The sequence below is a fragment of the Triplophysa dalaica genome, chromosome 3, assembly GCF_015846415.1.
Source record: "Triplophysa dalaica isolate WHDGS20190420 chromosome 3, ASM1584641v1, whole genome shotgun sequence".
NCBI classification, from domain to species: domain Eukaryota; kingdom Metazoa; phylum Chordata; class Actinopteri; order Cypriniformes; family Nemacheilidae; genus Triplophysa; species Triplophysa dalaica.
Genome location: NC_079544.1, coordinates 942,420 through 969,662, shown reverse-complemented (window position 1 = coordinate 969,662; position 27,243 = coordinate 942,420). Strand labels below are relative to the sequence as shown.

Below are 27,243 nucleotides of genomic sequence, written 5' to 3'. Positions count from 1 at the left end.
TGGCGCTATGATCCCACGAAGCCCAGAATTGTGAAGCTCAGAGTTTGTAAATGACAGTCAACATGCACACATGAACAAACAAACCTGACCTGACTGTCTTCTCTTTAAGATCACTCAAACAAGATCTGCGTGTTAATCACATCAAGCATGTTTTCATTGGTGCATTGATAACCATTGTTTTACTATAGTAACCATGTTTACTACCCAGATAGCAAACCGTGGTGGAATCCATGTTGATTTTTTGGATAGAAAGTTCAATCATATTTCGATGTTGAATCAACTATTTTGTCGGTAAATCGAAATGTTACCGTCGGAAGTAAAACATTGATTCAATATCGAAAAGATATTATCAATACGACGGCTGGTCGGAAACATAACCTTATTTGGATACTTGGTGGGAGGAGTCGGAGTTTTGCGCGTGTACACTTTACGGCTAACCGTCACCGGAGTAACCATCTGAGGTAATCAATATGTTTTGATTTTACATAGTTATTAAACTAAAATTTAAAATATTTGACTAATATTTTGTTGTTAAAGTTGTAATTATACTGTATATGTTTTGCAACGTTCTTGTATTATGAACTGGTATATGGTTTGTTAAACCTTGGGTTTTCGATACATGGTTATCTCTCTCTCTCTCTCTCTCTCTCTCTCTCTCTCTCTCTTTCTCTCTCTCTCTCTCTCTCTCTTTCAGTCTCTCTCACTCTCTCTCTCTCTCTTTCTCTCACTCTCTCTCTCTCTCTTTCTCTCTCTCTCTCTCTCTCTCTCTCTCTCTCTCTCTCTCTCTCTCTCTCTCTCTTTCAGTCTCTCTCACTCTCTCTCTCTCTTTCTCTCACTCTCTCTCTCTTTCTCTCTCTCTCTCTCTTTCCTTCACGGCTGATGTCACTCAGTTGAGATTCATTTAGGAGGAGAGACAGTCTGAGCACAGAGGACACACACACGCACAAAACTGACTTTATAGACGGTTTCATCTTAACAATCTTGATAAGCAGCGCATGCGCACTTTTGTGACCCCGTTTTCACTTCCGGTACACGTTCACAAACACTCGTTTGCTGCGGTCCGAACTTTGGTTTTATTGTTCCGGGTGTTGGCGCCCCCGCAGCGTCGGTTTGGTTTCTGACTCTACATACCAGCTGCGTAAAATATATGCAATTAAACATTAATTTATAACCACAACAAAGCAAAACAATATATATATATATAATATAAAAATAAAATAGAAGACCAACATTTTTTTTATAATAAACATTTACTTTGATTTGTAACACATTTGCTTTGTGAAAAGACTCACAGACTGATACACACAACTAACCTTGTGGGGAGTGTTTGAGTGGAAATGTTATTCACATTATTGCGACAATTTACTTTTGTTTGCTAAAATGAAATGATCTTTCCGAATTATTGTTAGGTTTTATTCAATCATAAAGTGTTAAATATATTTTCACTGTGAATGCGTTCTGTTCAATATTATTGCTGTGATGTGTCTGACATCTTGAAAGTCTTTGGGAATTAAATATCTCATACAGGATGAATGTTTTATTATGTTAGCACTTACTGTATATTGGCCTTGGCATAGTTCAAATAGAATAAATATGATAGAAAACGTGAAACACGATCGATCATGACTCATAGCTGAAGATACTGACTGTAAAGAATGTGTCAAGGAAAAGAATATCAGACATTCCCGATACTGTCAGGACAAATGATTAGAATATCAATTCCATACAGTAGAGTTAAAATAAAAATGAAAATAAATCCTGACATCATTTATTCTCTCTCACGCGTTTGCAAATCTGTATGTGAGTCTTTCTTCAGTGGCACACAAAAGAAGATATTTTGAGAAACGTCTCAGTGGTTTTGTGTTCAATGGAAGTCACGTGTTGTTTGATGATCTACATTCTTCAAAATATCTTCTTTCGTGTTCTGAAGAAGAAAGAAACAAAACATTCTTTTTGGGTGAACTGTCTCTTTAAGAACTTGTTTATGTGATGAAAAGAACTAATACTGTGCAAGACTATAACAGAATATTTAATAAATGTATTCAATTCGTCTGTAGCAAAATTATCAGTTTCCTATTAGAACGACAACTGATGGTGTGATCCAGTCCTTCAGGTGATAAAAATATCTATGTTTCAGTGCCAGCACGCAGCAGATGGGTGTTTGTGTGTTTGCGTGTGTGTGTGTGAGTATACTTGAGCGAGCCAGATCTCACGCTGACCTCAAGCACAAACACATTAACTTTGAGTCTTGAAGGTGTCTGAGGGCTTTGAGCCGTGTGGTAAAGGGTAAGAAAGTGGGCTAACGTCGCCCGGGGCGTCCCTGCGCTCGAAATACACCACACAACTGAAACTACAGTCGGTCTCTGCTGGTCTGTCCTGCTTTATTCACACTTCTTCATAAAGTCAAGATTAAAAATCCATGCTTATGTTTCAGAGTCACAATTGAGAACATTCTTCGCTCTTTACGTTGGATTTATTACAGTGACCCCTTAAAAAAAACGTGTTTTATGAATCATGTTACAATGTAGGTTATCTAATATTTTTGTCAACTCTGTGGGCACAAAAAAGCCAAAAAAGTCACACACACAAACTGAGAGAGTCAGGCAGAATAAACAACTACACACATTTAGCTTCAAATATTCTCTCGAGTTGCTCTAGAAAAGAAAAGTTATTTTCCTTTGTTAAATTTTTCATCCAAGTGTTTCAATTTTACACATACAGTACATCCGTGTAACCATGGCAACATCTTCCAGCAGTGCCCTTTATAGACTGACTTCTGAGAGCTGTGTGTGTGTGTATGTGTCACATTACATATGACACACACACACATTGTGCGATGATGACATGTCTTTCTATGTAGGTTTGAAGAGAAAAATCTTTATCATTCACCTGATTTGCTAACACATTGTGTCCTTTTTGTATTTTTGGCTCAGCATACTTTCTGTTCCAAACCCTAGCGGGCTGTATTTAAAGGCAACGCTTCTGACCTGAGGTCTGTTCTCAAGGTAGGCAGTAAAAATATACGATATCTTCATGTGGCCACTTTCAAACCTTCTGACCTTCAGCCTCCACATTCAGAGAGTCTCTTCATAAGAAAATCCTCCACAATCCACTGCATACTTGAAATGTTGAGCTATACGGCTTTGTTTTTTGTAGATCACCAGTTGCGGCGCTGGTGGGGGGCTTGCTATAGCCCCGTCAGAAACTGCTCACCCACCCCCAAGCATATCCTAATATATTTTACGGAGTATCTATTAACACTAATCGCAAATATCCCGTCTTGGTGGCTATTTACCAGTTACTGATTGGATTAGAAATGTGAAATGACGCTTGCCGGCTGATGTCTTCCATGGCGTAGAGAGTAAAGCAATGTTAACTTCTAAGCATCACAGGTTCGAATCCGTCTTCTGACTACTTTTTTCCCATCACTTATCAGATCATAAAACCATTTTTTCTTAATCAAATTAAAAAAGTTTGAGTTTGAGTAATGAAGTTAAGGGGTAAGGTTGGGGTGAACAACTGGCAACGTAATTTAACAGACATGACAGGCTTGTCCCTTCCACCAATGATGAATAGTCCCACTGATATTTTATTTAAATATTTTATTTCGTAAAACATTATTTTATTGTTTTTTATATAAATGCAAACAAAAAATCAATAATCAAATAAAAATCAATAAAAAACAAAATACGTATTTTTGGATATTGAATATATTGGCATCTGTTATCAAGACTTAAGGTCTTTGCACATACAGTGTAAAATATTTGAATGCGTTTTTTCGTATTTGGCTCTTGTTTGTAAGTTTTTATACGTGAAGCGCGGGTGCTATCTAAGTTTGGGTTAAAACAGAATTGTAAAACTACAACAGAGTAGGCTACATGGAGTTTGGGCCATTTGTTAATATATTCAACGTTCTTATTAGTCTGATCACATTCTGGTCTGAAATAAGCGTGTTTAAACGCAGAATAGATGCTACTGTAGACTTCGTGTAGGTTCATTGCTTTATTCTGCTTCATTTGTTTTTTTTTGTTCATAAATAAGTTTGTTTCGTAAGTAGGCTATTTACACATTGCATAATGTTTTTAAAAAAACGCACGCATAAAATGCAGGCTTGTTCAAAAATGTAAAAATAATAATCATCAATTAGCAATAACTATTAACAAATGCACCCATTGTAAAAGTGTAGGCTAATGCACTACAACAATATATTTAAGATGCTGTTCTGTATTTAAACGCCAACATTGCATGTTGTCTTAGGAATTTATTAATTTAATCATTTTATTAGCCCACCCTCTAAACTGTTGAGCACCCCCTTTGCAACCCCAAGAAAAACGTCCTGGCGCCGCCCCTGAAAAACAACACATATAAGATTGCTTATGTCTGACAGATGAAAAGATTCTTTGGTATCAATTGATCTAAAAAGGTTTTGTAAAGACAGAGAATCGCACAGACACACACACACTGTCTTCATGTGTCTCACATTTATATATATATTTTCTCTCTTTTTTTAGACTCAGATGAGACTTTCCCATTTGCTCTCCATTTATTCTCAATGACGTCTATGAGAAATAACCGAGAGACATCTCATCTGTGATTTGTCTTATGGGTCAATGAGTGATGTCATGTGATGTATGAATAGTATTTAAACATTCAGTGTAATGAGAAAGTGATGTGTTTCAAGCTACTTTACGCCCTTACTGTCTAAAAACACAAGTCACTCAAGATGGTGCAATAATAATCATAATGTCCAGCACAGAACCAGACAGACGGCACACAAATCTTAAACAACAGTGGCGGTGGGCCGATGAAAGAGACTTCTGGGGGTTTGAAAGTTCACAGCAGTGCTCGAGAAATCTCCAGCATCCGCTGCATGGGGTTGAATGAGCGAGAGATGTGAGTGTTTTATGAAATACACACACACACACACAGTAAGTGGGAAAATCAGCGCTCTAAACATTTTGAAGTGGACTCCTCACTGTTTGACTTTGCTTGGCAGATTTTAAATTGCATCTGGACCTGTGGGGGTTCAGTCGCATCGCCGTTGGAGGATTTGCTCGAAATCAAACATTATTCTGTCAGACTGCCTCTGCGAGCGATATGATTGATATGACGGTAAGCAGGTGCGTCCTGCTTACCGCAGGGTGATTTTGAACACAAAAAATAAACATGCAGTATTTACTCATCCATCTGAGGGACGTTCAAATGACATTTACAGTTTGGCCAACATCACAACCAGGGGCGGACTGACAGGTAGGACATTCTGTCAAAGTCCCGAAAGACTGTCCCCCCCGCCGGCCTACGGCTTTGACCAGGGCCATCTGGAGTACCGGAACTTTTCCTGTTGGGCCACTAACGTGTGGGGCTGGAATGGACGCTTGGGGTGGACAAACAGACGTAATAATGCACGTTTAGGGATTAGTAAGAAGACACGTACAGCATGCATGTAACGCAATGACACGTAACATACATTTTAATTCTGAAATGACTGTTTACACTTTTGGCCCGATTCACATTTCACGTGATTTCTGTGAAAGCGCACTTTAAAAGTAGACGCGCGGTAGGCACATTTTTCTTGGCGTGCTGGCGCCTTATCGAGATGAAAATAGTTAGATTTTTCAGAGTGCCGCGTTTTCCGCGTGGTTTTAGAGGCGAAATGTAAACCAGGCCTTAAGAAATACGACAGTAATATACATGTATTTAGGATAAGATCTAACTTACATATTAATGTGAAAACCAGGATTTTTCTCAGTTTTTTCATGCTGTCAGTCTGTTGGATTACTTTATGTCAGTCCTGAGGTTTGATTTTTTTTTTAATTTAACAGACACTGAACTGAATGATCACAATACATCTAAAAATATAAATTAAATAAACATCTGGAATGCTCTCTTCATTTTTTCCAACTGTATATGGGAATATACAATTAGTTTATCATTTTCACTCATTTGTCAGATTTAAATTGCATTGCAATGCTGGGAAAGCGTTTTAAGCACCAGGTGTTCTAATTGTTTACTCCACATTTTGGCGAATGCAGTAAGTCATCTGGATGTTTACGTAACACATACTGATATTTTGCGTAGCCTACATACTACCTGTTTTCAGATGTGGTAGGCTGTATGCAGTAGCATTGTTAACCACCAAGCAAATGCGTAGGGCCCCACATGCTTGGGGGGCCCTTAGTGGCTACAAGCGGTAAAATCATTTTACGCTTGAGTTAGACTAGAAGCGCACGTATCAAAGCGGTGCTCAACAACGAAAGAAATTTTTAAATTATAAATTGAATACTAATTTTCGAATACCATAAAACAATGCTATGAAAAGTAGCATGAAAAGAAGAATCTTGCGCCTTTTACTTTCTTATACGGTAGCTAAAAGCATTCTGGATTATTCTGAATAAAGCAAAGGAGACGATTTCATCCTAAAAACGAGAAGGTTTATTCTTATAAACTGCAGAAAATGGCAAACAATCTCAGAAAATATAAAAATTCAGATTTAGCAGAGTGCCGTGACTTATTTTTAAAGGGCCACAATCCCAGGTGTTTTCTGTAATATAATAATAGTCAGTCTCTGTAAAGTTTCAGCTCAAAATACACCACATATATTTCATTACAATATGTTGAACATACACAGTTGTGTGTGTCTCTTTAAATGCAAATGAGCTTCTGCTCCCCTCCCCGTATGCAAAATATGACGTTAACGCTTACACATGTGCTTTCCAGATAAGCAATATGGCGCAAAGGGCAATTACGTCTGTAATGCCCTATCCAACCAAAACCATACACTAACTGCACTTAAAATCACCTCAATGCCTTATTCATACATACTAATTAAATGGAGAAGATAAAAACATATAGAACAACATCTGCTGTTTGAAATGTTGTCCATTGATGATCAATCATGTCCATACAAATGACTAACAGACATAAACACGGATGTAGGCCAAAACATGCATTCCGAGTGCTTGTATATGACAGACATGTATGTAAAGATTAGCAACCAGGTTGTATTACAAATGCAAACTCTGGTTCTATAAGCTCTAAGTATTGTCGCACTTAGGAAATACGTGAAAACTCCGGCTACCGGGAGCTCTAGCTCCCGACCTAGGGGTCACATCGACTCGCGATCAGTGTCATTCGAATGCCCCGGCGGAGACATTTCCAAGGAGTCCTGGCTCGTTTCTTTAAGTCTTTCCGGAATGGAGATACATACCGGTGAATGTTGTTTTGTCGCTCCGTAAAAAGTTAATTTCTTCCCGAAGTCATCATCGTCCCGCCCTTGTCGGAAAATTCTCTTCCAGGCCTAGTTTATGTTCCATTTTACATCCTACAACAGCACACATTTGTTGTTTCTTAGACATTTTTGTTGCTGGCTAGTGGCTACTTCCGCTCTTGTCTGATAATGGCTGATAGGGTTTCTCTGGCTGAAGGTGGACCTAAGTCCTCATAAGGCGGAGTCTATGAGCGGTCATGGGCAGACGTAAATCAATGTGACATCAGATTGTTAGGCGATCCCCAACAGCCTGTTTTGTGTCACTGTTGTGGTTTAAAGGAGATTACAAAAAGAAGAATAGATGGATTAGGATAACTACAGGGTGTTTCTGCGACTCAATTTCTGGTAGATAAACATTTAAAAGAGCATTTTCTGGGATTGCGGCCCTTAAATAACTTTTGAATTGCTTTGACTTTGAAACAACTTTATCATCACGTTACAGCATAAAGCGTTTATGATCCCTTTATGACCAGTCTCAAATCACTTCTGAAAGGAACTTTCTACAGTCGGCTACAATCACAGTTCACTTCACATGTCCCTTCAAAGTCTCCTTTCATGTGTGTGTGTGTGTGTATGTGTGTGTGTGTGTGTGTTTGTCAGACTGATCTACTCTCTGTGACCTTGTGGGTCTGTTAATTCTCTGTGGAGCGGCTGATGTGCATATTAAGTTCATCTGCTTATCAGAGCGGATTTGTTGGCGAGATGAAGGCAGAGCACGAAAGCTCGAGACTCTCAGGCGTTCAATTAGAAGTGTTACCTTCCTGACACCAGAGATGGTATTTAATACACACCTGCCCCCTGAGACATTCGACAACCTCTCAGCAAATCGCGGTCAACATGTATTATTTTCACGGCTAGTGCCTACTGTTTACAGGGAATTTGTGACATTGTCACAAACTGTATTCTATTAATTTGTGTTTAATGACACGAATTTCCCCCTTTTTCGTGTCAGGCAGCACAACTTTGAATATAACGTATTTTAAAATGCAGTATCTTTCATGTGTATGTATATACATTGATGCAAAATAATTGGAATTCATACTTATTTTACAAGGTGGCTCGTTTGTGTGAATCTCTGTATTATCTTTTCTCCTGTGACGTCAGGTTTAGGGGCAGTGTTAGGGAAGCCATTTATCATTGCTCTGCCACCTCGTGGAACTCACGTTTTTTGCTAAATTAGCAATTAAGGCTATGATTTTAGGGTTTGGGGTGAAGTGAGGTGCCATCCTTAAATATGTACGACTTCGTTTGATATCAGGTTATAAATATATAAATTTCAATACACACGCAGTCTGAAAGTAGTGCTGAGTGGCACGAAAAAATGGGGATATTCTATGAACACGCATTAATGGATTGCAAATTTCGTGTCTATACCTGTCATGACATGAAGAGGCAGAACCATGGCAGATCCTCATGTTTTATGTGGAGAGAGGCAATTATGACACTTATGGCCTTCCATACTCTGTGGTCTCGTTCTCTCCGGCCTCGTTTCCTCATTATTGTTTGTAATTGATTTCATGCCCTACACTTGTTCCCTCTTGTCCTTTATTTAATGCCCCTGTGTTTTCTGTCCTGTGCTGGTTCATTTCGATTCATGTGGGTGAGTTCCTGTGTCTTGTTCAGTGTAGTCTAGTCTAGTTATTTGTAGTTATGTCATATGTTATCTTTAGTCTTGTCTAGTTTAGTTAGTCCGTATTCCTGTTACCTGTCATATTATAACCTTGTTTGTTATTTTACCCCCTCATGGGTTTTTGTCTTGTTCTTATTATTAAAGTCCCATGTTTACCCCTTACCCGCTTTCTGCGCCTGGGTACTCTGTCCATGTGTTTCACCACAAACGTGACAATGCCACGAACTGCCGTGATACTGGGTTGGTTGCTCAGAGAAAACTCCAGTCGTCTGGGCGGCGGTTTCTCTAATCTTTTCAGAACAGTGACCCACTTTTTCAGTGACCTTGGTTAAAGGAAGTGTTTTCTCTATTATTTTCTTCACAGAGGCCTTGAACCAAAACAACCATGTCTGAGATGAATCAACAGCAAAGGCACAGAAAAATAATGACGTAACGTACTAGAATGTGCTTAAATTATTGATTATTTGAAATATGACATATCGAAGGTTCACCCAAATGTTACACTTTTCTGTGATTTCAGTTGTTTTGAGTGAAGTTAAACCATGTATGAGTGCCTCAGATTTATAGATAAAAATTGAGTATAAATAATTAATACAAGGCAAATATTACGCATAGAGGTTTTTTTACAGTTGTTCGGTAGTGAGAATGATGTTTTCTTATTATTTTATAACTGTCATGTGATTTTGTTTGGTAAATGTGCTTCAGAACGCAGGTGATAGGATATCTTGTTTCTTTGGGTGTTGTTGAGGTTGTCTTGACAGGTTCACTGGTTGGATGATAATGTAACGTCTTTCATCTGACTGAGCCCGAGGCGACAGGAGACACTCTCGAGCTGTTCTTGAGACGTTTATAAACCTCACGTTTGAGAGATGCTCATGTGAGTTTTATTTCCTGTGGATCTTCTCGTTTCTTTCTCTATTGAGCTCTGTTGTGTCCTCTGGCTCTGTAATCGATAGCTCATTTCACGGCACACAGTATTGATAAACTCAACATTTAATCCATCTCCTCCTGCTGTCCATCACAGGTGTGTGTGTGTGTGTGTGTATTTGTGCCAACACTAGACACTTTCTTGTGTGTGTCCAACAGGTTTAAGATATGATGTTATGGAAAAAACAATGATGTTTTACAATGAATATGAGGTTTGATGTATCTTGTTTATTGAATCTAGTTAATTTTTTGATGGTTTTTGTCTTTTATGACTCATACTTTCCTCACAAATCAAGTCCAGACACCCATCATCACTTCATCCCATCTTCCTACAGATATTTCTAGAATTTTCTGACAGTGACAACTGGAAAATATTATTTGAAATACACATAATAAAAAAATTGGACATGAAATGGGAATTTGAAATATTTTATTAGCTCATTTTACTGAATGCAGTCCTTTCATGATGAAAAGCAGTTCACTTTCATTTTTAATGTAAGAAACGACGTTCGAATGTCACGAACAGGCAATTTGGTTTAATCATTTGTAAATATGATGTCATATACAGGGGTAGATTGGGACTTAAAATCGGCCCTGGCATTCTTGAGAGCGCGGTCCATCCATTCCGTGGACGGTGGGTGGGGGTTGCTGTCATTCCGATTCGCGTTTCTAATGCATCCGTCTGTCAGCATTTGCGTTTCGGCCCGGTATGCCAGATGGCCAGTCCGCCCCTGCAGTGGCACAACAACCCCAGGCCTTGTGGCCAAAAAACAGACCGGCCCACCAGGAGTCTTTCAGGTCTTCCTCATTAGCCAATCCGGGCTTGGTAATATATGTTATTAAAAGACATATGTAATTTGTAAAAAAAACGGTCAAAACGATTTGCTGCATCTGGTTTAGCGTGTGTTATTAGTTTTGAGCAGTGGTTATCTGGTAATGACGAACCTGCAAATGTCGCGACTAGCCAATCAGAATCAAGCATTCCAATGGGCCATGTAGTAAATGTGTGTTAGTGTGTTTGCATGTGTGGATGTGTGCGTGTGTTTGTGCGTGTTGTGTGCGCTTGTGCATGTGTCTATGTGGTGTGTATGTGAGTGTGTGAGTGCGTGTTGTGTGTGTGCGCTTGTGCATGTGTCTATGTGGTGTGAGTTTGTGCGTGCGTGTGTGTGTGTGCATGTTTGTGTGTGTTGTTCAGGTGAAAGGAGAGTGACGGCTAAAGTCTTTAACGTGATGGAGGCGCAGTGAAGTGAGACGCTCTGTAATCTGTCTGCGGCTCACACAGACTCTTCAGACATCAGACAGACACGTTGAATCCAGTGAGTGTGAACTGTTTAGTGTTATACTGACATCTCTGCTGCAGGCGTGGGGGAACGATCATCTCCATCTAACACAATCAATAAATATCGCTGGAGAATAATTTATTACCTCTAATAGACTGAGAGAGAGAGAGAGAGAGAGAGAGAGATTATAATCATATTCATGTTCTGAACTACATGTAGATGAATAAATGAAAATATTGTCCCTTTCAATATTTAGAGTCGTTTTTTTTCTTATGTAATCTCTTTGACTTCATTAATTCAATATCGTCATAAATATCTTCTTGAATAAAAAACAATACAACCCACTTCTTGGCTTGGGGTGTGGGGGTGAGTAAATTAACAGCAATTTCATTAAGACAATATCCCTTTTAATTAAATATCAAGAATAGGTATACTGCATGCAATATTTGTGTGCATGCTTTAATATATGATCCGTAAGTAACAGCAACAAAACGTCTTGGTTAGGTATGTAACCTCAGTTCCCTGATGGAGGGAACGAGACGTTGTGTCGAGAACGACAGATGGGGTTCGCCCTTGAGAACCAATCAACTCTGACTACTATAGAAAAGGCCAATGAAATTTGGCGAATGCAATTTGCATGCCGGGCTCCGCCCCCGGAAATCCGGTATAAAAGGAGGCCGGCGTGCAGCATTCACTTACCTTTGTTCTGAAGAGCCTGAGACCTCTCAAACTGCAGCAGAATACGATACGTGTTCGTGGCATAAGGGACACAACGTCTCGTTCCCTCCATCAGGGAACTGAGGTTACATACGTAACCAAGACGTTCCCTTTCTGTCGGTCTCTCGACGTTGTGTCGAGAACGACAGATGGGGTTGCCTATGGAAAACGCCACAACGCTGTATCGCGTCACAATCTCTAGCGAAGCGACGGTAACAAGCCTGGGCGTGTCATCTCGAAGCTTTCGTGAGACTGTAACCTTCCAGTGTGGTGGTCGGGGGCTTCCAGAGCTTTCTTGGAGAAAGATGGGTACAGCCCTGACCGGTAACTTTCACGGACGGGGCCTTAGCTCTCTATAGGCGAGAGGCCGTCCAGATCAGTTTACACCGGGTAAGCGCGACTCTTAATCCGAGAAGCGCTACAGAGGCCACCTCCTACCCGTGGGGAGGAATATGGTGGATATAGGTATGGTCTCGTCCTTGGAGGAGAACGCATGGAACGTGCGGACTGAGTAGTTAACCGCGAGGTGGAGGCCCACCTGGGGAAGCTCATGGGTTACCAGGAGTGGGAACCATTCTCATGAGGATACATCAGACGGAACAGCCCACGGAGGGGGTGTTACAGACGTCCGGTAGCACTAGGTCCGGTTAGAGCTATCTGTGATAGCTCACATGGTATCCCGGCCTAAGGGGGAAGGCTGCTCTGCCCAGCCAGCCCCCAGGGGGTGCTTGTTTGGTGATGGATGGAATGCCTATTCTTAACCAGTGTCTGGGTAAGAAGGGAGGCTGGTGAGGTACCAGTTTCTTAGCAATGTGTTCGGGTAAGAAGAAAAGGTAAATAGCACACTGACCCAACCTGTTAGAGGGTGGAAAGGTACTTTCGCAGGCATACGCCCCCCCGGATGCCAGTCCTACATGTCGCCACGCAGGACGTGGGCTGACACCGGGTTTACGCGAAGGTTGTTAACCCTTGCGAAGGTGTTTGGGCATAGCCCAACCCGCAGCTCTACAGATGTCTGCTAGAGAGGCGCTTCTGCCAGTGTCCAGGAGGTGGCTAAACTCCGTGTGGAGTGAGCCCTCACTGCCAATGGGCATGGGAGATTCTGAGATCGGAATGCCGTCGTAACGGCGTCCACGACCCAGTGCGCCAGCCTCTGTTTGGAGACAGCCTTCCCCTTCTGCTGTCCTCCAACAGACACGGAGCTGGTCAGAGCTTCAGAGCTCTGCGTGCGGTCCAGTAAGTACTGGACACAACACTAATCGGGTTGGGTCTTCCTCCCCTATGGGGAGCGCCTGCAAGTTCACCACTTGGCCCCGGAGGGAGTAGTGGGTACTTCTTGGGCACGCATCCGGGCCTGGGTCTCAAGATAACGTGAGAGTTTCCAGGGCCGAGTTTAAGGCAATCCAGGGACACGGAGGATGCTCGGTGGTCCCCTACCCTCTTGAAGGAAGTGAGCGCCGTCAGGAGGGCCGTCTTACTCTATGAGGAAGATCGGAACCTCCGAGGGGCTCCTTGGGGGGCCCTGAGGCTCCCCAGGACCACTTAGGGTCCCAAGAGGGTATGGAGCGGAGATGAGGCGGATTCCGCCCTCTCGCTGCTTAGGAACCTGGTGACCAGGTCGTGTTGCCCTAGAAACTTTCCACCGACTGAGTCGTGATGAGTGGCAATAGCGACTACATACACTTTCAGTGTGGAAGGGAGATGTTAGTCTCCAGTCTCGTGAGAAGGGGAACACAATCCTGATCAAGCACCTCAGTGGGTCTTTCTCGTTGAGAAAGACACCAGGACGAGAAGACGCACCGTCTAGAGGCGTGTAACCGCCTAGTAGATGGGGCCCTAGCCTGGGTGATGGTCTCAGCCGTATAGGGGGAGTAGCCATCTTAGGATCTTCTCGTCCCGTCTAGAGACCAGACATGGGTGTTCCAGAGGTCTGATCTGGGATGCCAGAACGTGTCCTTCCCCTGAGAGAGCAGGTCCTCTGTCAGGGGAATGGTTCAGGGGGAGTCGCTGTCCAGAGCATCGGCTCTGAGGCCAAGTGCGGTTAGACCGGTGTGGTGTAACCAATAACACTTGGTGCTCCTGCTCCCTGACCTTGCACAGAGTCTGTACAAGAAGGCTCCTGGGGGGGGGAAGGTGTGCTTCCGCCCATCCCGCAGCCAGCTGTGCGCAAGGATATCCGTGCCGAGGGCAGGGACTATCAAGCGGGCAAATGGTGGTGTTACGGGAGGTGAACAGGTTTTACCTGGGCCTACCCGAACAGCCTCCAAATGAGCTGGACTGCACGGGGGTGGAGTCGCCACTCTCCATGAGGCATAAACTGGCGAGAAAGCACATCGGCTGTCTAGTTCAGTTTGCCCGGGGTGTGTGGCCTGCAGGGAACGAGTCACCTGTTGACTCCACCGGAGGAGGCGTCGAGCAAGTTGTGTTTAGCTGCTGTGTGCGAACGCCACCCTGACGATCTGTATTCGCTACAGCTATAGTGCTGTCCTCGGAACAGCACGTGCATGTCTCGCACGAGAGGCCGTAGCCTGCTCAGTTCAAGTAGCATAGCCCACAACTCTTGGCAATTTATATGCCAGCGCAGGCGGGGGTTCGTCCAACACCCCACCTGCGTGCCCGTTGCACACTACACCGCACCCCTGCAGGGAGACTTCAGTCGTCACCACGACCTGCCTCATAACCTGCTCAGAGGGACCTGAGTCCGTCGAAAAAGTCATAAAGACTAGGGGTAATGGTGCGTCGGCAGCAGGGCGGCATCACCATGCGCCTGCTGCCGGTGTGCCACGCTCTCCTCGGAACTCGACTCTGAAACCAGTGTTGGAGCGGTGTCATGTGCATCAACTCGAGGGGTATTAACCCGCGAGGACGCCATGTGTCCCAGGAGCCTCTGAATTGTTTCAGGGGGACCGCTGTCTGCCTAAAATGTTCATTTCAGACAGTTCAACACTGGTTGGGCACAACTGCGGACAGGTGCGCCGACATGGTGACAGAGTTGAGTTCCATACCGAGAAAGAGGATTGCTCTGCACTGGGGAGAGCTTGCCCCTCTCTTGGTTGACCTGGAGTCCCAATCGAACGTAGGTGCCGGAGCACCAGGTCCCTTTGTGTACATAACAGATCTCGCGAGTGTGCCAAGATAGGCCAGTCGCTGAGATAGTTTAGTACCCGCTCGCCTTCCTCCTCTCAGGGAGAAAGGGCGGTCAGGGACAGACCGAAAGGGAGGACTCTGTACTGATATGCCCGCCTCTCGCACGCGAACCGTGGGAACGGCCGGTGTCGAGGAGGATCGAGACATGAAAGTAAGCGTCCTTCAGGTCGATTGCCACGAACCAATCCTGACGCCTCATAGATGTCAGGACGCGCCTCTGTGTGAGCACCCTGAATGGCAGCTTGTGAAGGTGCTCTGTTCAGGGTACGCAGCCTTTGGGGGCAACCCGCCGTCTTTCTTGGGAACGATGAAGTGCGGGTGGTGACCCACTGAACATCTTGGTTTTGAGGGACGAACTCGATGCCTGTTTTGCCAGAAGGGTGGTGACCTCTACCCGAAGTACGGATGCGTCCCTGCCTCTGACAGAGGGAGAGATGATGCCCCGAAACTTGGGTGAGTCTCTGGCGAACTGGATCGAGTAACCAAGACGGACCGCCCTCATTAGCCAGCGAGACAGTGTGGGCAGCTCTCGAGCTCCCAGGGACTGTGGCAGGGTGACCAAGGGGACGGTCTGCTTCATCATTCCCACGGGGGGTGGTTCGTCGGCTGGCGGAGCTAACCATGTCGTGGGGAGTCCCCGGAGGGAAGGTTTGCTCCGCCTACTTACCTGCCTGGCGGGACAACGGCACGCACTGTCGGTTTGAGAGTGGTGACGGCTGTCGTATGTGTACGACCTCACGCCTCGCCAGGGTGTGAGGTCGGTTCGCCGAGCACAGTCCAGTGGAGTGTGCGATCGGCTGCAAGTAAACCCGGGGAGAACAGAAAACTCAGTGAGTAAGTGGGCGCCAAGCCCTAACAAGGGCCCGGCTTTGGTGACGAGGCAGGAGTCGTCCCGTACCGACCGATCAGAGCCGTGGCTGTGAAGGTTCGGGCCCGATGTTGTTCTCCCTGGGGTCTTCCCGTCAGTGTCCCTTCTTGCGAGGAGGTTGCTGACGGGGTGGAGGTTTCCCCCTCGACCTCTGCTTCCGGGGTGCCGCCTGTGGGGGCACAGGAACCGGAGCCGATGTCGAAAGGGTCCTGGGTTGCAGGGAAGCAGACGTCACGTGAGATCTCGGAGGCCTGTAGGCGGCCGAGTCGCGGCGTGAAAAAAAATGTGGTTAATTGCCACTGTCTGCTTCGCCGTCAAAAAACTGCTGAGCGCAGTCCTCGACGGTGTTACCAACACCCACCCTGCGAGATGAGTGCATCAAGAAAGCGGACTTCCTTGCTGTCACTCTTCTGCACAAGGTATAGCCGGGGGTGTCTCTCCTGGACCACTACCGTGGACATCGTCCGACCCAGGGCCCGTGCCGCCGCCTTAGTCGCCCGTAGAGCGCTGTCAGCGGTGGCACGGAGATCCTGCATTATACCCGGGTCGGCCTTACCCTCGTGGAGCCCTCTCAACGCCCTGGCGGACCTGCAGGATGGCCAAGGCATAGAGAGAGGAGGCAGCCTGGCCCGCAACATCGCAAGCTTTCGACACCAGTGATGCCAAAGTCTTACGTGCTTTGGACGGTAGGAGTGGTCTATCCCCCCCCAGGTGGTAGCCGTCCGCGGCACAGGTGCACCGCAGGCGGACGTTCCACCCGGGGGATCTCGACGCAGTCCTTGGCTGCCTCACCATCGAGGGAAGTAAGGGAGCCAGAGCTGGTTTCACTGGAACGGTCCGTGAGTGGAGCGTTCCAAGTTTTACACAGCTCCTCATGCACCTCCGGGAAAAACATGGCACCCGGGGTGGGCGCGGTTTGCACCGCGCACCGACCTCGGGAACCACGCATCCCCGGGTTAGCACGGATGACATCACTTCTGCTTCCTCCTGAACTCGACCGCTGGGGGTGGAGTTTGGATTCGGCAGAGTCGGATGCCAGTCTCCCTCCGATGCTGCGAGCGACATCTCATCTACGTCACACATCGTTTCCGAGTGTGTGCGTGAGGATCCGGACGGTATGCACCCGCCGGTTGGGAAACTTTCAGAAGAGCGAATCAGGGTGCGATCGGCCCGTGAGCACTTGGCTGGCGGGTTTACGTTCGCAGAGTTCCCCATATCACTAACGCTGCTAACGTGGGTGGTCATTGGGGCCGTAGCCACAGATGTCACAGCCCGGGTAGCAGACGAAATGGTGGCTGGTTCCCGTAGGAAGACAGCCACCCGTGACCGCAACTTCTGAATGACAATCTGCCCGCAGTGCAGGCAGATGTGTCAACGAACGCTGCTTCAGTGTGCTGGACGCCCAGACACCTAATGCAGCGATCGTGTCCATCCCCCTCCTCGATGAGGGTGCCGCACCCAAGAGAACAGCGGGACATGCCGCGCTGGAGAATGCTCAGTTAGTCCTGAAAAGGACTTTTAGAAAAAATCTCTAACACCTCCGGAACCGCCGAGACGCCCAGGGGAAGGTCGCTGCAGGAAGGGACGATCCGCTGTAACACGTCGTAGCACCAGCGTGTAGTTGTAGAGGATTGAATCCTGAATTGTACTCATGAGCGATGGCTCTGAAGAACAAAAAGGTAAGTGAATGCTGCACGCCGGCCTCCTTTTATACCGGATTTCCGGGGGCGGAGCCCGGCATGCAAATTGCATTCGCCAAATTTCATTGGCCTTTTCTATAGTAGTCAGAGTTGATTGGTTCTCAAGGGCGAACCCCATCTGTCGTTCTCGACACAACGTCGAGAGACCGACAGAAAGGGAACCAGTATAAAAGGAACCAAATGCAATAAATACCGGAAATACAAATAACAAGAAATTATGAAATGGTAAAAACTGTCCCGCATCATATTTATACTTTTGGAATCTGGTCCTCAAGGAAAAGTAGTTAAAAAGTAATTAAATGCATTTTAGAGAGAGTCATTTGTACAGTAATTTGTACAGTTATAATTACACTTTTGAAAGCGTGGTTAGTAACTTACCCAACACTACTATATTTACAGTAGTACTTTAAAGGGATGTCCAAAATTACTCAAATCAGTAATCATAGTTGTATTCAGGATTGTTTATGTGTGTTGTGTAGTTTGTAGTTTAAACTGATGCTCAGCTTTAAAAAGAATTTACTGAGGTTTGGCACAAAAAAACACACAAAACACAACGCACGAACAAAGTGTATTGAGTCAAGTGAGGTTTTTAGGCATTTTTTTGGTATTTTCGAACAAAGCCCCACGTTTCCTGATGTGCAGTTTGATGGCAAATTATTTTGTCCTGTTAATACCTGAAAGGTTTAGTGTTTAGTCATTCATTGTGTATTACAGAAAAAGTCTCGCTCACTGTTCTGAATCTTTATAGAGCGTCTGCTGACCCATAACCACACAACACAGCTGTTGTTTAACACAAATGCAACAGTCTCGAGCTTAAAAGAAAACACGTTTGGTCACATGAAATTGCAGACGTCGAAGTGCTCGTGAAGGCAGCGATGTGAACGCTTTGTTATATACATAACAGGACTCTTCAATGATGGAGAAACGCTGCTCTTTTGTTCTGTGTGAAAATGTACTTTCAGATTATAATTATCTGCAATCTACAGACAGCAGCACATCTGAAGAGACTGTCAAACCTCTCACAAGAGACAGAGAACATATTTCTGTTCTTTTTCTTATGTGTACCTAGCACTTTATTTTAAAACCACCTTATTGTATTGTTATTTTGAAGCCAGAAAAAATCTTTAAAATAGAAAATTTAGAGTGAAAGAGAGAGATTAGAAGGGTGAAAATTAGAGATTTATATTATTATTTTATTGTATAATGATTGTATTAAATAAACAATTAGTTGGATTTTGTTGTACATTCTTGTTATTAAATAAACAATTGTTTAACAGTTGAAAGGGTCTTGCAAATTGGTTGCATTTAAAGAAACCATATGGTACACTGACATCTAGCAGTTGAGATTGGTATCGCCGTCTAAATTAAAAAGATATCGGAGAGACAAGTTTATCCTAATAACGGTTCTTATCGGATTCTTTTGAAAGATTTGTTGGTGTTCATGTGCAGTTGAATGATATGCGTCAAAGATGATAATATTAACAGTTCTGTTACAATAAATGGCGAGGAATGTAACGCTCAATATGGCCGCTCTAGCGCCCGAAGTCTCGCCTTCCAGTAAAACGAGCCAATCGTCAATAAGTTAAGACTGACATGTCACTGGGGCGGGGCCTTCGTGAGGCGCTTAACAGTATGTGTATGCAGGAGATGACAAAAATATTTATTTTTGCGCAATTTACACTTAGCAAACCAAAGTAATGAGACAGTTCAGGTCATGTTTACTTATTAATCGAAAATATGCAGATTAATTGTGATTTTTGCAAGTGACCTGCCTTCCCCAATAGGCTAGTTCCACGAAGCCGCCGTATTATATTTTCGATCATCGAGTCGGGCAGGATTATTTCCGGTCGTGTTACACTTTATGGGAAAATAGTGATTTTTGTGCTGCAAATATGGGCGTTTTTTTAAATAAAAACTGATAATAACCATAACTGAAACTGTGATGCATTTCTAAAAAACTGTCAATGTGTGTGTGGAATGACATGATTACTAAACGTGATGAGTTTATATGAGCACCATTGATATATTGCTGTGACGTCACTTTATCACGTCGTGTTTTTTTAGTCTTACCCGTATACAATAGAGTCAGGATATATAACATGATTACAAAATATTGACATATCACTTTTAACATATAAAAAATAAAGGCCCCTATATACAGTATATACACGATATTATTTATTTAATATGTATTATTTGTAATAATTCATGTAATATAAAGCATTTGCCAATATTCTTCATTATATTCACAATATATTTTTGTTTCATCTTTAACAGATTGATAAAGACGTACGGTGGCAGATTTGACTTTATTCATTAAATGCACAGAAGGTCAAGTCCAGCGCATTGCATTGTGGGAGACAGAATGAGGTATGTGATACTCTCTCTCTCTCTCTCCTCTCTCTCTCTCTCTCCCTCTCCCTCTCCCTTTTGTGTGTGAATCTTTTCTCTATACTTTGCTCTAGGTGAAAAAATCATGTTTCATTTGTATTTTCTCCATAATGTTTAGGGACCGTTCATATCAAAGAAAATTAAAGTCATTTCATGTTGAAAAGTGCATTTCATCTTTGGGTTCATTTATCTTCTGTAGATTTTTTTTCTAGTTTGTTATGTGAAGGTTAAAGGGGAAAATGTGTGTGTTTGTGTGCGTGTGTGTGTGTTAAGAGACTGAAGGGAGATAAAGAATCTCTTTTGCCTCTGTTTGCTATTGAGTGAAACACCTGATAAAGGATTAACAACTCGCTCTGTCTAAACTAGTGAGTGTGTTGCACACACACACTCACACACACATAGCCAATCTCACACACACACAGACACACACACACACACACACACACACACACACACACACACACTATTGTAGAATAGCATGTCTACTTGAGCAACTAAAAAGCAGGAACAGGAATAAATGTACATCTGTGTGTGTGTGTATTTCTGTGTGTATAGCATGTGTATTGTGTATGTTGTGCAAGTCAGCAACTTTTCAATCTCAATGTAAATGTACTTTATGGACATTGACATGATTGTGTGTATTTTCGAATCATTGTCGATAAAACAAGAAACAAACAATAACACAACAACAAACATTGTGTAGAACAAATGCAGAGGAATAGAAATGAGTGCTTTTCAAAAAATGAGAGTTTTTGTCTCAGGAATTCTCCAGGATTGTGTTATTAGTGCTGAAGTAATCATCACACTCAACGGCTTAAATGTGGCGCTAGCAACACCAAGATCAAGGGTTTGATTCCTATCAGAAACTGAACAAAATGGACATTCATTCACCGTAAATTACTTTGGAGGAATGAATACATGTTTTGCTAGAGCTTGTAGTTGATTTAAACAAACATCAAGTATTCGACTGTTTGTGATATCTGAGATGTTTCTAAATCTACTGAATAAGACAGTCTGTGTCTCTGCCTCTCTTTCATTCTGTCTGTGTTTTCTTTATCTCTCCATATGTTCTGTTGTTGAGGAGGATGTGCAAGAATTCACCTGCTCAGATCCACTCGCCTGCCGCCTACTGAATCGCCAACTGACACTCATACACAAATAGCCAAACACACACACATAAATAGCCAATTACATAGACAGACACACACACACGCATGCACGCACACAAACACACACACACACACACACACACAATTAGCCAATCACACAGACACACAAAAACACACACAGCCAATCACACACAAATAGCCTACCACACACGCACACACAAATAGTCAATCGCACACACACACACAGACACACGCATACATGCACACTCACACACGCACGTACACACACACACACACAGGCACACACACACACATAAATTACCAATCACACAGACACATGCATGCACGCACACACACACACATACACAATAAGCCAATCACGCAGACACACACACAATCATCCTATTACTCACACACACACATACATACACACAAATAGCCATTCACACACAGACAAACACACAGCAAATCAGACACCCTTTATCTCCCTCTCACAGGCACACAAAGAGAGTGCCTGATCTGTTTAAAGAGCCAATTAATTTCACTCTCTCTCTCTCTGTCTCTCTATCTTTATCTCTCTCTCTCTCTCTCTCTCTCTCTCTCTCTCTCTCTCTCTGTCTCTCTATCTTCTCTCTCTCTCTCTCTCTCTCTCCATCTGTCTCTCTATCTTTCTCTCTCTCTCTCTCTCCATCTGTCTCTATATCTTTCTCTCTCTCTCTCTTTCTTTCTTTCTTTCTTTCTTTCTCTCTCTCTCTCTCTCTCTCTCTCTCCATCTGTCTCACTATCTTTCTCTCTCTCTCTCTCTCTCTCTCTCTCTCAGCCTGCTGAAGACCACACATACGATGTCACGAAGGGTCCGCCTCTTTAAGTCTGTATCTATTCGCTGCTATTTTAGCCTTTTGTGAGTCAAACGGCCTCCTCCGGGGTTCACTATGACATCATTTATTCAGAGTTCATGTGTGATGCTGTGAAATGTGATGTCTGATGTTTGTTTGTGCTGTGTTTGTACTGTGTGTTGTTACGGTTTGTCGTGGGGTTTTTTCTGTAGTGAGTCAGAATGAGTAACAAAAAAAACACACACAAACAACAAACAACCATTCAGTCAAGAGTGTTTTAAAGAACCATCTCTTAGGTTTCTTTTCATATTCTGAAGAATATTTTTTGCCACAGAACCTTTTGTGAAACAGACAGATTCTTCAGATATTAAAGGTTCTCTATGGAAGGACCTTTATTTTGAAGAGTGTCTACACAATCCTCTCCGTCCCTCTTTTCATCTTTTATTCAGTCACACTTTATTGTCAAACTACGAGCAGGTGTGTGTACATCAGATTGATGTGTTAAGCTGTTTGTACAGTTGAAAGAAAAAGTATGTGAACCTTTTGGGCTTACTTGGATTTCTTCATAAATTGGTCATAAAATGTGTTCTGATCTTCATCTAAGTCACAACAATAGAGAAACACAGTCTGCTTAAACTAATACCGCACAAACATTATACGTTTTCATGTTTTTATTGAACACAACATGTAAACATTCATAGTGCAGGGTGGAAAAAGTATGTGAAACCCTAGGCTAATGACTTCTCCAAGAGCTAACTGGAGCCAGGAGTCAGCCAACCTGGGGTCCAATCAATGTGATGAGATTGGATGTGTTGATTAAAGCTGGCCTGTCCAATAAAAAACACACACCAGTTTTGAGTTTGCTGTTCTGAAGAAGCGTTGTCTGATGTGAACCATGCCTCGCACAAAAGAGCTCTCAGAAGACCTACGATCAAGAATTGTTGACTTACATAAAGCTGGAAAGGGCTACAAAAGTATATCTAAAAGCCTTGATGTCCATGTGTCCACGGTAAGACAGATTGTCTACAAATGTAGAAAGTTCAGCACTGTTGCTACACTCCCTAGGCGTGGTCGTCCTGTAAAGATGACTGCAAGAGCACAGCGCAGATGCTCAATGAGGTGAAGAAGAATCCTAGAGTGTCAGCTAAACACTTACAGAAATCTCTGGCACATGCTAACATTTTTGTTGACAAATCTACAATAAGGAAAACATTAAACAAGAATGGACTTCATGGGAGGACACCACGGAGGAAGCCACTGCTGTCCAAAAAAAACATTGCAGCACGTTTGAAGTTTGCAAAAGAGCACCTGGATGTTCCACATCACTACTGACAAAACATTCTGTGGACAGATGAAACCAAAATTGAGTTGTTTGGAAAGAACACACAAAGCTATGTGTGGAGAACAAAAGGCACAGCACACCAACATCAAAACCTCATCCCAACTGTGAAATATGGTGGAGGGGGCATCATGGTTTGGGGCTGCTTTGCTGCCTCAGGCCCTGGACGGATTACTGTCATCGATGGAAAAATGAATTCCAAAGTTTATCAAGACATTTTGCAGGAAAACTTAAGACCATCTGTCCACCAACTGAAGCTTAACAGAGGATGGACGATGCAACAGGACAACGACCCAAAGCATAGAAGTAAATCAACAACAGAATGGCTTCAACAGAAGAAAATACGCCTTCTGGAGTGGCCCAGTCAGAGTCCTGACCTCAACCCGATTGAGATGCTGTGGCATGACCTCAAGAGAGCGATTCACACCAGACATCACAAGAATATTGCTGAACTGAAACACTTTTGTAAAGAGGAATGGTCCAAAATTTCTCCTGACCGTTGTGCAGGTCTGATCTGCAACTATAGGAAACGTTTGGTTGAGGTTATTGCTGCCAAAGGAGGGTCAACCAGTTATTAAACCCAAAGGTTCACATACTTTTTCCACCCTGCACTATGAATGTTTACATGTTGTGTTCAATAAAAACATGAAAAGGTATAATGTTTGTGCGGTATTAGTTTAAGCAGACTGTGTTTCTCTATTGTTGTGACTTAGATGAAGATCAGAACACATTTTATGACCAATTTATGAAGAAATCCAAGTAAGCCCAAAAGGTTCACATACTTTTTCTTTCAACTGTACAAACAGCTTAACACATCAATCTGATGTACACACACCTGCTCGTAGTTTGACAATAAAGTGTGACTGAATAAAAGATGAAAAGAGGGACGGAGAGGATTGTGTAGACACTCTTCAAAATAAAGGTCCTTCCATAGAGAACCTTTAATATCTGAAGAATCTGTCTGTTTCACAAAAGGTTCTGTGGCAAAAAATATTCTCAGAACACATTTTATGACCAATTTATGAAGAAATCCAAGTAAGCCCAAAGGGTTCACATACTTTTTCTTTCAACTGTATATGAAACAGTTGTAGGGCTTTTGTAAAACCTGTGTTTATTTAGCAGAAAATCATCATCTTCTACAAGTTCTTGTTGTTATTTTGTAAGGTGATGTTGTGCAGTAATGGACTCAGAATGATGATCTGATTTAAAAAGCTTCACCGTTCAGGTCTGCTCATATTCACCAGTTTAACTTCATACTGTTTTCAAAAATGTCATTTGGATTGCCTGCAGTGAGGTTTCTTCAGTGTGTGTACGTGTGTGTGTGTGTGTGTACGTGTGTACGTGTGTGTGTGTGTGTGTGTTTGTGCGTACGTGTCTGTGTGCGTATGTATGCGCGTACGTCTGTGTGTTTGTGCGTGCGTGCGTGTGTTTGTGCGTACGTGTGTTTGTAGATGTGTGTGTACACATGTGTGTTTGAGTGTGTGTGTGTGTGCACGTACATGTGTGTGTGTGTGCGCGTACATGTGTGTGAGTGTGTGTGTGTGTGTGCTTGTGCGTACGTGTCTGTGTGCGTACGTATGCGCGTACGTGTGTGTGTGTTTGTGTGTGTGTGTGTACATGTGTGTGATTGTGTGTGTGAGAGAGATCATTCTGTACTCATGTGTTTAAAGGTCAGTGTCTGTCTTCTGTTTCCGTCAGTCTGTGTGTTTTGCTAAATTACTGAAATATGATGTAATATAAAAATCTCATGAAATCATGCGAATATATCTGAAGTTAATGTCTTATATATATATATATATATATATATATATATATATATATATATGTCTGGTTGTAACAGTGATGCTTGGTTTTATATAGGATAATATGGATAAGAGAACCGTCTCTCTCCTCACACTGTAAACCCAAATGTTCAAAGTAATTCAATAGTTTAAAGTACACTGTAAACTTTGCTGTAGTTTTACAGAAGATTTGCCTGTAACTTCTAGATTTAATTCACAATTTTCTTATTAACATATAGTTACCTAGTTCTTATATTTCTTCCATAAAACAAAACTAAATATGCAAGGACGCTTTTCTTGTTATATAAATGTATAGTAATTTGAATAGTTATAAATATTTCTACTAGAAAACAAGACGAAAATGCTTTGGAAGAATGTCATTTTTTTGCAGTGTAACCCCAGTATTGAGACCAGTCTCTTTTGACTCATTTTGAATCTCAGAAGTCAATGTGTTTTTATTTCGTAATTTAATTAAAGTAAAGTTGAACTCACATTGAAAACAGCACTTATAGCGAAATATAAAGTAGTTATCAAATCTACATTAAATTACTGGCAAACCAGCTGAAAACTACAGCAAAGTTTTACAGTGTAGTGTAAACTTAATTTCATGTAAAAATTGTACTTAGTTATAACTAATTGATACTTTTGAGTTAGTTTAACTTAAATTAAACAAGTTCATTCAAGATGATTTGTTGAGAATGAATTTCAGTTCCCAAAATGCTTTGCGTGTGTAAATTGTGAAATCAAGTGTTATTTTTAGTAAGAAAAAAAGGAGGAATTTTATTTATCTTGGATATTTGGAAGAGTTTGTTGTACTTTTGACTTTTGGGGTTCAGAAGACCGGTCCTTATGCTTTGGTTGTGGGAGTTGCCATTGCACTCGTGTGTTACATGACTCTCTGTGAACGCTGTTTGTTATGTTTAGGATGTCTCAATAAGACCCTTCTATTATTTAACTCTTAGTAAAAAAGTTACTTAACTAAATGTTCACAATTAAAAAGAATTAACATGCACGAGTACAACAAACTCAAAACTTGATAACTTGGATCATCAGAACTCAAAATATTTTCCCAACTTATTGGGGTTTACCGTGCACACTTAATTCTACGGATGTATTTGTAGGATGATGAATATATTCTGCATCATTATCATATCTCTGCTTGAGAAGAATTGCAACCACACACACACTGTCAGTATAATACAAACCTGCACCTTTAGATTCACCCCTTTTATTTCTCCATCATTCAGCTGTTTGTTTTTCTCCTTGCGTCAGGATCAGATGGTTATTACAGTCACACTGAGCGGCGCCTGTCCTTGGCATGACTTTCTCCTGCTCTCAGTGGATGAAGAGGAATAAATGGAGGTCTGGACGAGGAGATGGAAGATGATGGAGGGAGAAAGGGATTCATCTCTTTTATTTCACCTCCAGTCTTCTCCGAGTCCCTCACTTTCCCATCTGGTCAGGTAGAGTAGAGAGTTATAGGCTAATGTGAGTAGAAGAAAGATTGTTTTGTGTGGGTATTTATATATTTTGATTTTATAAAAGATGAACATATGAGGACTCGGCACTGCCTCAATGTGAGCTCCAGTATATTCACTAGCTGGATCCCAAACCGCTCCCTATGTAGTGCACTTGATTGGATGGCAGCCATTTTCTGCTAGTGTCCAAAACATGAGTGAACAACGTCACTCCCGACAAATGTTCAAATGCTTACCCACAATGCACTCTGAATTTCGAGTATACATTCGCCTCCTCCGCCTGAATTTCCAACTTTAATAAAATAAAAATTCAAATATGACAGATGATAGATGTTTTATTATAAATATATGCTTTTTAAATTCAATGGTAAATAAATTGCGTCATTGACTACCATAAAAGGGAAAATTTGCTTAATACATTTCATTTCATTACATTTAAGTTTTTTCTGATATGATGATGCCCCAGAAATGTCAGCTGCTAACGTTCTTCCAAATATCTTCCTTTGTGTTCAACAGAACAAAGACATTTACACAGATTTGGAACAACTTGAGGGTGAGTAAATAACGACAGAATTTTCCTTTTTGGGTGAACTGTCCCTTTAAAACCAGACAAAGCTGACCGTGCGGGGAATGAAAAATAAGCTAATTGAAAAAGTTCAACAAGATTAGTGAAGAGCTTTTTCTTCGCACAGCCTTTACAACAGACGCGAGCGGTGTAACGCTTTGTTTTTAATAGCTTTGTGTGTCGCGCTGTATCCAGTGTTAAACTTTAT

The 27,243-nt window shown here is 42.5% G+C and overlaps 1 long non-coding RNA gene across 1 annotated transcript; it reads left to right on the top strand.

Moving 5' to 3' along the window:
- The first annotated feature begins 441 nt into the window (after nucleotides 1-441).
- Nucleotides 442-5,998, top strand: LOC130415374 (uncharacterized). The gene is made up of 4 exons (XR_008905915.1): nucleotides 442-461; nucleotides 2,934-3,005; nucleotides 4,512-4,893; nucleotides 4,997-5,998. It is a non-coding gene; the product is annotated as an uncharacterized LOC130415374 (long non-coding RNA).
- The last annotated feature ends 21,245 nt before the right edge of the window (nucleotides 5,999-27,243 follow it).